Genomic DNA, 11,875 nt, shown 5'->3' on the forward strand with positions numbered 1-11,875 from the left:
TTTTTTAGTGTTGAGTTTTTATATATTCTAGATTCTAGTCCTTTGTTGAATATGTGGTTTGCATGTATTTTTTCCTAGTTTGTGGCTATCTTTTCATCCTTTTAAGATCTTTTGCATAGCAAAATTGAAAGTTTTTGATGAGGTCTAATTTATCAGTTTTTCCTTTTATAGATTATGTTTTTGTAGACTTCTTTATTTAGTCCTACATCCCCCAATTTTTCTCGTTTTTTTCTAAAAGTTATAGTTCACATTTATTTTTTTTCCTGAGGGGTTCTTCTGATAAAGACCAGAAACCTACTAGACCAATTCTAGAAGAGCTATAACACTTAATTTTGAATTATACATTTAGTCTGTGATTCATTTTGAGATAATTTTTTATAAGGGAATCCCTGGTAGCTCAGTGGTAAAAAATCTGACTGCCAATGCAGGATACCTAGGTTCAATCCCTGGGTTGGGAAGATCCCCTGGATAGGGAAATGGCAACCCACTCCAGTATTCTTGCCTGGAGAATTCCATGGAGAGAGGAGCCTGGTTGTCTACAGTCCATAGGGTAGTGAAGACTCGGACACAACTGAGGGACTGAGCATGCAAGAGGCTTAAGCCCAGGTTCTTCCTTTTTTGTTCTATTTTGTTTTCTGGCTTCCGATGTCTCATTGCTCCAGTACTATCTGTTGTAAAGGTTGTCCTTCCTGCATTGAATTGCTCTTGCACTTTATAAAAAAAAAATCAGTTGGACATATTTGTGTGGGCCTATTTATGGGTTCTGTATTCTATTCCACTGATCTATACATTTATCCCTCTAAAATACCACACCATCTTGATTATTGTGAAAGTGAAAATGTTAGTCGCTCAGTCGTGTCTGTCTCTTTGTGATCCCATGAACTGTAGCCTGTCAGGCTCCTCGGTCTATGCAATTCTCCAGGCAAAAATACTGGAATGAATAGCCATTCCATTCTCCAGGGGATCTTCCCTACCCAACGATCAAACCCCGATCTCCTGCATTGCAGACAGATTCTTTACTGTCTGAGCCACCAGGGAAGCTCAAAGTACAGAGAATCACCCTCCTTATGGCAAAGACACTCTGCCTAGGCCCCAGCAAGATTTGAACTTGTGACCCCTGGTTTATAAGACCAGCACTCTAACCCCCAAGCTATGGAGCCAAGTCATATATCTCTTTAATATCTTTAATATTTGATATCTTTAGTATCAAGCAGAATGATTCCTACCACTTTATTTTTCAAAATTGTTTTTAGCTATTCTAGTTACTTTGCCTTTTTGTACAAGTTTTAGAATAATGCTGTTTGAATCTACAAAAACTCTTGCTGGGGATTTCAATAGAGATTGCATTAAAGCTGTGTATTGATTTAGGGATAAATTACATCTATATTGAGTCTTTCAATTCACAAATACCATATATCCCTCAATTATTTAGGTCTTTGATTTCTTTCTTCAATGTTTTATAAATTCCAGCATGAAGATTCTGTACATGTTTTGCTAGTTTATATACAACTGTTCATTTTCTTTGTTGTGAATGGTATTGCATTTTTAATTTTATTCTCCATATATCATTATTAGTATTGATACATAGAAATGTGATTAATTTTAAAAATATTGATCTTATATTCTACAACCCTATTGAACTCACTTATTAGTTCTAGAAAGGTCTTTGCTTTCTGCTTTATTTTTGTATATTCCTTGGGCTTTTTTACAAAGACACTAATGTTATCTGAAAATAGGGACATTTTAATTTCCTTGTTTTCAATCTTAGTGCCTTTTATTTCTTTTTCTTGCCCTGTTACAACATGGAACTTCCAATACTATGTTGAATGAATTGTGAGAGTCTTATGTTTTGAATAAGGGGCTTCCCTGATGGCACAGGCAGTAAAGAAACTGCCTGCAATGCAGGAGACCCAGATTTGATCTCTGGGTTGGGAAGATCCCCTGGAGAAGGGAATGGCAACCCATTCCAGTATTCTTGCCTGAAAAATCCACGGGCAGAGGAGACTGGTGGGCTACAGTCCACGGGGTGGCAAAGAGTTGGACACGACTGAGCAACTAACACTTTCACTTTCTATGTTGAGTAAGAAAGAGAAACAATTTAGCCCTTTTCCTAATCTTGGGGAGAAAGCATTCAGTGTTTCTTTATCAAGTATGATGTTAGTCGTATAGGGGCTTCCCTGACAGCTCAGTTGGTAAAAAGTCCACCTGCAATGCAGGAAACCCCAGATTCCTGGGTCGGGAAGAACCTCTGGAGAAGGGATAGGCTACCCATTCCAGTATTCTTGGGCTTCCCTTGTGGCTCAGCTGATAAGGAATCCACCTGCAATGTGGGAAACCTGGGTTCGATCCCTGGGTTGGGAAGATCCCTTGGAGAAGTGAAAGGCTACCCACTCCAGTATTCTGGCTAGAGAATTCCACGGACTGTATAGGCCATGGGGTTGCAAAGAGTCGAAGACGACTAAGCACCTTTCACTTTCTAGTTGTATAGGGTTTTTTTCATTCATTTTTGATTGTTTTTGTTCTTAGACATTTTGTATCAAATTAAGAAAGTTCCCCTTTATTCCTAGCTTTCTGAGAATTTTTTTCCTTATCACAGAAGGGTGTTGGATGTTGTCAAAAGCTTTTTTGAAGATACAAGTTTTTGATCATTACAAATTGTTTGTAAGGCACTCAGGCAATAATTTTTGTAGGTGCTGAATCACCTTCCTCCAGATGGATACATGGCACCTGCAGGTAGTCAAAGCCAACCATGCCCATGTGTTTTCCCTTTCAGCAACTTGTCTCATTGTGTTGGACGACAGTTTATTTTCCCAGGCTTTCAGAAACATTTGAACATTTCAAAAATGTTTATTTTTCATGGGTCCCTGAGAAATGTGCAAGAGCTTTATTTATTAAAGTTGAAATATTTTCGTTATTCAGATCTCTCAGGTTTTTCCACTCAAGTCTTGTTGCTGGTTTGAGAAATGTGACTGGTTCAGAACTGATTGTCAAGTGGTGATATGTGAGGGATTGTACAGCGATGTTGCTACAAAGTATGAACTGAGTTAGATTTCTCTGTCTTGGATTATTCCCACTGCCCACTTTCAGAACTTTCTAAAATAACTTATTCATGTGACTCATCCACAGTGATGTGCTGGTAAAGCTTTAGTAACCAGCTCTCAGGATTGGAAGTGACCTCTGATTTGCTGATTTCCGTCATGTACAGAGATTTCCCAGGTGGCCCTGGTGGTAAAGAACCCACCCACCAATGCAGGAGATGCAAGAGACGTGGGTTTGATCCCTGGGTTGGGAAGATCCCCTGGAGAAGGGAATGGCAACCCACTCTAGTATTCTTGCCTGAAAAATCCCATGGACAGAGGAGCCTGGCGGGTTATAGTCTGTGGTGTCGCAAAGAGTCAGACACGATTGAAGCGACTTAGCATTCATGTGTGATGTAAAGGTTCCACCATAGCAAACTTTAGGCATCATTATGATGTCACTGAGCATGGAGTTGGGACAAGATGAAAGGTACAAGCTGGCTCCAGCATACTGCTGCTGCTAAGTCGCTTCAGTCGTGTCCGACTCTGTGCGACCCCATAGACGGCAGCGCTCACACATAACTCAGTATAACACTGGTGACAGCATGTCTGACACAAACTGCCCAGGCACTCCGCTTCTCAGACTATTATGGGATTGTCACTTTTTTCTGAGTGTTTTTAAGAGTATATGAAAGAAAGAATAGGTGGTCAGCCCCGCAGAAATGGACTTCAATGATTAGCACATACAACTTGGGGGGGGCATGTTTCAATAGTTCACGTTTTTGTGACTGAGTAGTATGGATGTACCAGTTTATGCTCTTCACCTATAGTAGGGCATCTGAGTCATCTCTAAGCTTTTGCTTGAGAATAGAGCTATTATGAACTTTCACGTGCAGGTTTTTATGTGCACATAACTATTTTTAAAATATGCCTTCATTAGTCTCCTCCCTTTGTCCCTCACCCAAAGCCTGAAATCCTGAAGTAGTAATTTCCTTGTTTTTTTAAACTCCAATTCAAGATATAACAGCATTACTGGAAAAAGGCACAGTGGTACAGAATCCGCCTCCCAATGCAGGAGATGCAAGAGACGTGGGTTCAGTCCCTGGATTGGGAAGATCCCCTGGAGTAAGAAATGACAACCCACTCCAGTATTCTTGCCTGGAAAATTCCATGGACAGAGGAACCTGGAGGGCTACAGTCTATGGGGTCTCAAACAGTCAGACACGACTGAATGAATGAGCATGCGTTGTGTAATTCCACCCTTGGCAATGATATGTTAGAATTTTAAGAGATGCTGGCCATTCGAAGCTCATGTCTAAATGTGGTCTGGTCTTGACCCACGTGTTAATCCTAACAAAATGTTTTTTAGCATTCACATAGAGCATCACAGGGATGGTTAGCTATCCTACTGGCTTTTAGGACCTGCTAATATCTTCACCCCATTAGCATGAACCTCTGCTCAAATTCCAAGTCAGATAGAATGAAGCAAATAAACCCAAAAGCCATGTCCTGCACCTCAGCATGATGCGGCTGAGCTATCCTGATCATATGCTCTTTGAGATGCATCTTTGATTCTTGTGTTGACTGATGCTGGGCTGGCATCATGAGTGTAAGGATTTTCATTTCTCTGAAGCATTACCTTTTTGAGGGGGCAAAATTGCTGAGTAATTAACAGAGTGAGTCCAGGGCAGACAGCCTGGGTTCGAAATCCAGCTCTGTGGGTGTTAGATGTGGGAACTTGGGGGAGTTCTGCCGCCTCTCGTACTCAGGTTTATCATTTGTCAAATGGGGTAAGGATAATATTTACTTCATGCAGTTGTTATCAAGATTAAATGAGATAATGTGTAAAGCATCTAGAAAAAGGTTTAGTACATAGTACACGTTCAGTACCTCGTCATCACCACCATCATGATGCACGTGTTGGAGTCAGGAGAATTTCAGGGCCCATTCTCTCCCTTAAGAGCCATTGACTTCCTCACAAACTTGGCTCTCCTTTCCTTGTGTCATGTAAGGCTCCTCAGTTCCACCCCACAGCTCCCACCTTCCTGGAGCTCTGCTGAATACACTGATTTTGGACCCCTCCACTCCCTGCATTGGATGCTGGGGGTGTTGCTCACTCCTGTCTCAGGGCTGATAGGCAAACAGAAGCCAGTTGACTGACCTGCAAGGTATGCCCTTGGGTCTCCTCCACTGCCTGCCACCCCTTCTGCTCCATCTCCTCTGCACAGAAAGGGGGCCTCACAGGCCACAGGCCTGGGCTCAGCTCTCACCTTGCAGGTCTCTAAACCCTGGTATTCTTCCAGGGCAGAGGGGAGCTGTTTCCTGCCCCCAGCACCCACCACCTTGCTCTTTTTCAGCTTCTTTTGCAGGTCTTTTCTCTCTACCCAATCCAGACTCATTGCCCTGTGGTACCTCCTTCAACTCAGGGACCTTGGTTTTCTCTACACACAGCAGGGAGCGTTCTGCACATAGGTGGATTGGCAGCACTTCCCAGAGCTTCTACCAGATCCTCTAAATCCCACTAGCCTGCAACTCCTTAAGGCTGAAGCGCGTTAATCTTCATGTCCTGCTAAGACCCAGAAAAGTGCCTCTATGTAGTGTATCAATATTTATTAAATGAATGCTTGAATAAATGATGAATTTCTAGAGAGCACTGGAGGTGGGGGAAATGCCCTGCTAACATGGGTCCTTGCTACCTCCCAGGCATCAGCCTTCTGTTGGAAAGTTGGCCCGTAATCCTTGCAGTACTCTTCGGCTGCTGATTTTCCAACTGTGGCTTTACACCTGTTTCATTTTACAATATTTATTGGGAAAGCACTTTAGCTGCTTATTATAGTCAGATATCATCCATGACAAGCCATTTTCCTTGAATTAGCTCAGTGAGAAATATTTCTAAAGGCGTTAAATGAAATCGTCCAGACATTTCCCATGGCCAGCTGGACCCAGCAGCCAGTTCAGTCCCCTGGCTTGAATACAGAGTGGAATGTATTTTTAGTCTACTCCAAGCCCCAAACTGCTACTAATTCTCACACTAATAAATGGGGCTTTAGCAAATTCTCCTAAGCAAAAGCAACAGGAGAATTTACAACTGTGCTTTCAGTAAATTAAATGAGATAATGCAGTGCCTGGCACGTAGTAAGCAGCCAGTAAGTGCTAACTGTTATGTCTCTGGACAACACTACAGAGAATTGTTGCAGAAATTATAACTAAAAAGATGGGGGCTGATAGGGAAAATATTTTCAAAGGTTAGTAGAAAGTAAGGTCATTTAAGGGCTTCCCTGGTGGCTCAGACGGTAAAGCGTCTGCCTGCAATGCGGGAGACCTGGGTTTGATTCCTGGGTTGGGAAGATCCCATGGAGAAGGAAATGGCAATCCACTCCAGCACTCTTCCCTGGAAAATCCCATGGACGGAGGAGCCTGATAGGCTACAGTCCATGGGGTCGCAAAGAGTCAGACACGACTGAGCGACTGAGTGATTTCACTTTCAAGGTCATTAAAATAATTATTTCCTTGAAGTTAGGAATAAAGAAGATAATGCTGAAAAAGAAAATCATTTAATAAAAATTAAAGGGATGAAAATAGAGTTAGGAGATTGCTAGAAAGCTAATAGGCAACGTGCATTTTATAACATGTATTTAAAAACATGAATTACATGCACTCACCCTGGAAAATTTCACTCAATCAAATCACATTGTCACAAACTGCTGTTACAAAAATTTTGAGATATACCAAAACAGCAACACCAAGAAGGTAGAAGTAGAAAATTGTGCTTACATCCTTAGATAATCATTTCAAAGGGTTTTGGGTAAATGCAGAAATCCTCACTGAAACTTGAATCTACAAAACACGCGCTGTGTAGCTCTGTGATTCCATCCTGGCTGTCCTGAAATAACGCCTGTGATGCTATCAACATGCCTGAACACATGGAACTTGCATAGGGAAACTCATTAACTCCAAGATCAGGATCCTTTTCCCGAAATACCTATTCCTGGCTTCCTGATGCCACTCTTTCTTTGCTTTTGTTGTTAAAGATGAAAATATTGATTTTAACCAGACTGAAACTAGTTACCAGCTCCGCTTTTACTAATGCCTTTTCAAAGTACTGCTTTATTCCCATTAATTTTGGATGTTCCTGTTTTCTATAACTTGAGTTTATAAGCCTGAAAATGGAATTTTATAGCACGATGCCTCTTGATGATTACCTTTTATTCCTGGGTGAGCAGAAGGCTGATTCTTACCCAGCCTGTGATCAGGAGAGGTGATCTTGGTGGAAGAAAAATATAATGTGATTTTGGCAGCCAGCCATACTGGGTCATTAGCTGAAAAGGAGATATGACCCAAGGCTTTTTTTTCCTAATTAAAAAAATGTTTAGTTTTTAAAAACCACTTTATTGAGGTATGATTGACTTGTAAAAAATCGTACATATTTATTATATACAGCTTGATGAGTTTGAGGATAAATCACTTTCAAAGCCACAGACATATTCATCACCTTCTGGAAGGGGCTACTTTTCTTTTGCCTCCTTTATTATTACTGCTATTAATATTATTATCTGGTGTGCACTTGTGTGTGGTAAGAGCGCTGAAGATGCATCCTCTTAGAAAATTTTAGGTACTGTTGGCTGTGAGCACTATGCTGGAGAGTAGATCTCCTGGATGATGTTCTATTACAGCAAGACCGGTGGGCAATCCAAGGGGGAGAAAGGTTAACCACAGCACAGAATTCCTGATGGAGTCTGCTTTAAAGGTGGCCATGAGATAGTGCCAGCTGACACCATGGGGAGCAGAGCAGCGAGCACACTGGGGGAAAACTGCTTGGATGAATGAGGGCTGTGAGACATGATGGTGTGGAGCCGATCTTGTCCTGAGTCAGAGTCAGTAGTAGAGCAGGATGGCCATCTCCCCACCTCCATCTAAGAAAAAGTGGCAGTATTTCACTCTAGCAAAAAGCTAGAAATAAATCATACTTTTGCTTTAAAAGTATACCTCTGAAGTAGTTGGAGGAAGTTTTCAATAAATACATCCTGAACAGAGGCAGTTGTCATAAAAACAAGATCATTAGAACACTTGTCTAGGTAACTTACTCATAGTGTAGAAAAAGCCTAGTTTCCTCCCTGAATTTATGGCTGGCCAGAGCCAATTACAGTTATATATATATATTTTTTAAATTTTATTTTATTTTTAAACTTTACAAAATTGTATTAGTTTTGCCAAATATCGAAATGAATCCACCACAGGTATACATGTGTTCCCCATCCTGATCCCTCCTCCCTCCTCCCTCCCCATACCATCCCTCTGGGTCGTCCCAGTGCACCAGCCCCAAGCATCCAGTATCGTGCATCAAACCTGGACTGGCAACTCGTTTCATACATGATGTTTTACATGTTTCAATGCCATTCTCCCAAATCTTCCCACCCTCTCCCTCTCCAACAGAGTCCATAAGACTGTTCTATACATCAGTGTCTCTTTTGCTGTCTCGTACACAGGGTTATTGTTACCATCTTTCTAAATTCCATATATATGCGTTAGTATACTGTATTGGTGTTTTTCTTTCTGGCTTACTTCACTCTGTATAATAGGCTCCAGTTTCATCCACCTCATTAGAACTGATTCAAATGTATTCTTTTTAATGGCTGAGTAATACTCCATTGTGTATATGTACCACAGCTTTCTTATCCATTCATCTGCTGATGGACATCTAGGTTGCTTCCATGTCCTGGCTATTATAAACAGTGCTGCGATGAACATTGGGGTACATGTGTCTCTTTCCCTTCTGGTTTCCTCAGTGTGTATGCTCAGCACTGCGATTGCTGGATCATAAGGCAGTTCTATTTCCAGTTTTTTAAGGAATCTCCACACTGTTCTCCATAGTGGCTGTACTAGTTTGCATTCCCACCAACAGTGTAAGAGGGTTCCCTTTTCTCACCACATTAACAAATTGAAAAATAAAAACCATATGATTATCTCAATAGATGCAGAGAAAGCCTTTGACGAAATTCAACATCTATTTATGATAAAAACTCTCCAGAAAGCAGGAATAGAAGGAACATACCTCAACATAATAAAAGCTATATATGACAAACCCACAGCAAACATTATCCTTAATGGTGAAAAATTGAAAGCATTTCCTCTAAAGTCAGGAACAAGACAAGGGTGCCCACTTTCACCATTACTATTCAACATAGTTTTGGAAGTTTTAGCCACAGCAATCAGAGCAGAAAAAGAAATAAAAGGAATCCAAATTGGAAAAGAAGAAGTAAAACTCTCACTATTTGCAGATGACATGATTCTCTACATAGAAAACCCTAAAGACTCCATCAGAAAATTACTAGAACTAATCAATGACTATAGTAAAGTTGCAGGATATAAAATCAACACACAGAAATCCCTTGCATTCCTATACACTAATAATGAGAAAACAGAAAGAGAAATTAAGGAAACAATTCCATTCACCATTGCAACGGAAAGAATAAAATACTTAGGAATATATCTACCTACAGTTATATTTTTTAACCCACAGAAAAAAATCAGTAACTTTTTTTAAATAAGGGAAACTTAGTTTTAAATAAACAATGGCAACAGAAATCCACAAGCATTTTTTTCCATAAGCACTTTTTTTCAGATGTTGGCAAAAACAATAGCAACAAAAATTTTATAAGAAAATAAACAATAAATAAATAAACAATGGCAGCAAAAATTCACAAGCATTTTTTACAGATGTTGGCAATAAAAAAAAGCAGTATTTTTTAATGAAAATAAAAGACTTTTATGGTTTATCTCAGTGGATTAAAATTAACATGAACTTATATTTTTGACACATTCTATCATAGCAACATATTTAGCACAAACAACTTTCTTCCTTTGGATTTAGAAGCAGTGCTTAAACAGAACCACTAATTGACATTTTGTGAAAAATAATTTATGGTACGTTTTATTCTCTTATTGCTATAAAACTGATTTAAAATAATGAGGCTCTTGAAAGGATATGACCTGGACCATCAAATGTACTTATTAGAGTTGTTTGTTAAATCATGATGGGGAAATTCTCACCTCTTAATAAGTGTAAGACAGTGCAATACAAAGCAGGGTGGAGATGGGGTATGGCTCATCTCCTGATAGCGCTTAGCTCTCTCTCTGTCTGTCTGTCTGTCCAGATGTCAGGAAACAGTGTTTTTGAATGCCCAACCTCCCTCTCCTGCTATTAGAATCTAATCTGGCATCCAGACACAGTGAAGTCACTGTCAGAGTAGAAACAAGATTCTATCCAAGGATCCTATCTGAATTCTAACAGACCCAAAAGATAGCACCAGCACCCCCAGGGTTACCAAAGTCAAGGGCTAGGCAGGAAATGCCCCTCTCAGGGCCGCATTGGCGTAGAACCTCATCTACGTATGTATGTATTCATCCATTCTTGTGTTTGTTCATCCCTCAGTGTGCCTTGAGCATCTACAATGCCCTGTCTAGGAACTCAGTGTGAACTCCAGAGTGAACAGAGCAGATGTGGTCTCCACCCTCATGGAGCTGGAAGACATGAAGAGGAAGGTGCTTGATGTTTTGATGTGGGGGGCTAGAGTACACTGAGAGCTCTGAATTCTGGGAACACAGAGCAGAGAGGAAGACACCAAAGATGGGGGACTCTGGATGCCACAGAGGATGGGGAGGCAGGTGACAGGACATCTGGATCCCCTAAGAGAATTATAAACCCAGCCAGATGGTATTTTACTGATCACAGGCACTGCTATCAGGAGCATTCTGGGCCAAGGAAGTACTAGTCACTGCAACCTCAAGAGCTATAGGGGTGCTAAAAGCCTATGGAATGAGCAGGGACTGGGGCAGGGGGAAGAGGCTGCCAGAGTTGGGACTTCTGAGATCAGGGTCAGTTGGCTGAGACTATAGCTGGCATGTCTCCAGTTGGGATAATCAGACAGCTACTCTAGGCTTGCAAATATCTGTCTTTAGTAGTATATACCCAAGGGTGCAATCGGAGAAGGCGATGGCACCCCACTCCAGTACTCTTGCCTAGAAAATCCCATGGATGGAGGAGCCTGGTAGGCTGAAGTCCATGGGGTCTCGAAGAGTCAGACACGACTGAGCAACTTCACTTTCACTTTTCACTTTCATGCATTGGAGAAGGAAATGGCAACTCACTCCAGTGTTCTTGCCTGGAGAATCCCAGGGACGGGGGAGCCTGGTGGGCTGCCGTCTATGGGGTCGCACAGAGTTGGACACGACTGAAGCGACTTAGCAGCAGCAGCAGCAAGGGTGCAATGGAAGATGTCAACATATAGCCTCCTTTTAAGTGTGTTAACTTGGGCAGCCCTACACTGGTTGAGTTGCATGGGAGCCCCACACCTTTCTGGGATGGCCACCATGGTGGTATACAGTGGGTGCTCTCATGGGTGAATTTTGCTCATTACCTGAACAAAAAGACCAAGATAGCCAGTTGTACTTCCAGAGCCTCTATTCAGAGGGCAGGCAGTACCTGCCACATCACTGAAGTCCAATTAGGATCCAGCAGATCAGCAAGGGAGGGGCACCTGAGAATCCTTCTTGTCACCATAATGTCACATAACCTCTGTCCTTTCCAGTCATACAGCTGGACACTTTTATTAGAAGGTGTGGGAGGGCAATGAATAGGAGAGATTAAGTGAAAAGGCAGAGGAACCAGAGGTCAAATTGCCAACATCTGTTGGATCATAGAAAAAGCAAGAGAATTCCAGAAAAAAATCTACTTCTGCTTCATTCATGACACTAAAGCCTGAGACTGTGTGGATCACAACAAACTGGAAAATTCTTCAAGAGATGGGAATACCAGACCACCTTACCTGCCTCCTGAGAAATCTGTATGCAGGTCAAGA

General features: G+C 41.4%; 2 non-coding genes across 2 annotated transcripts; both read right to left on the bottom strand.

The window, feature by feature from the left end:
• Positions 1-266: 266 nt before the first annotated feature.
• On the bottom strand, positions 267-328 carry LOC139185488 (U7 small nuclear RNA). The gene has a single exon (XR_011569071.1). It is a non-coding gene; the product is annotated as a U7 small nuclear RNA (small nuclear RNA).
• Positions 329-1,087: 759 nt separating this feature from the next.
• TRNAI-UAU (transfer RNA isoleucine (anticodon UAU)) lies at positions 1,088-1,160 on the bottom strand. The gene has a single exon. It is a non-coding gene; the product is annotated as a tRNA-Ile (tRNA).
• Between the last annotated feature and the right edge of the window lie 10,715 nt (positions 1,161-11,875).

The sequence above is a fragment of the Bos indicus genome, chromosome 10 (genome assembly GCF_029378745.1).
Source record: "Bos indicus isolate NIAB-ARS_2022 breed Sahiwal x Tharparkar chromosome 10, NIAB-ARS_B.indTharparkar_mat_pri_1.0, whole genome shotgun sequence".
Lineage (NCBI taxonomy): Eukaryota > Metazoa > Chordata > Mammalia > Artiodactyla > Bovidae > Bos > Bos indicus.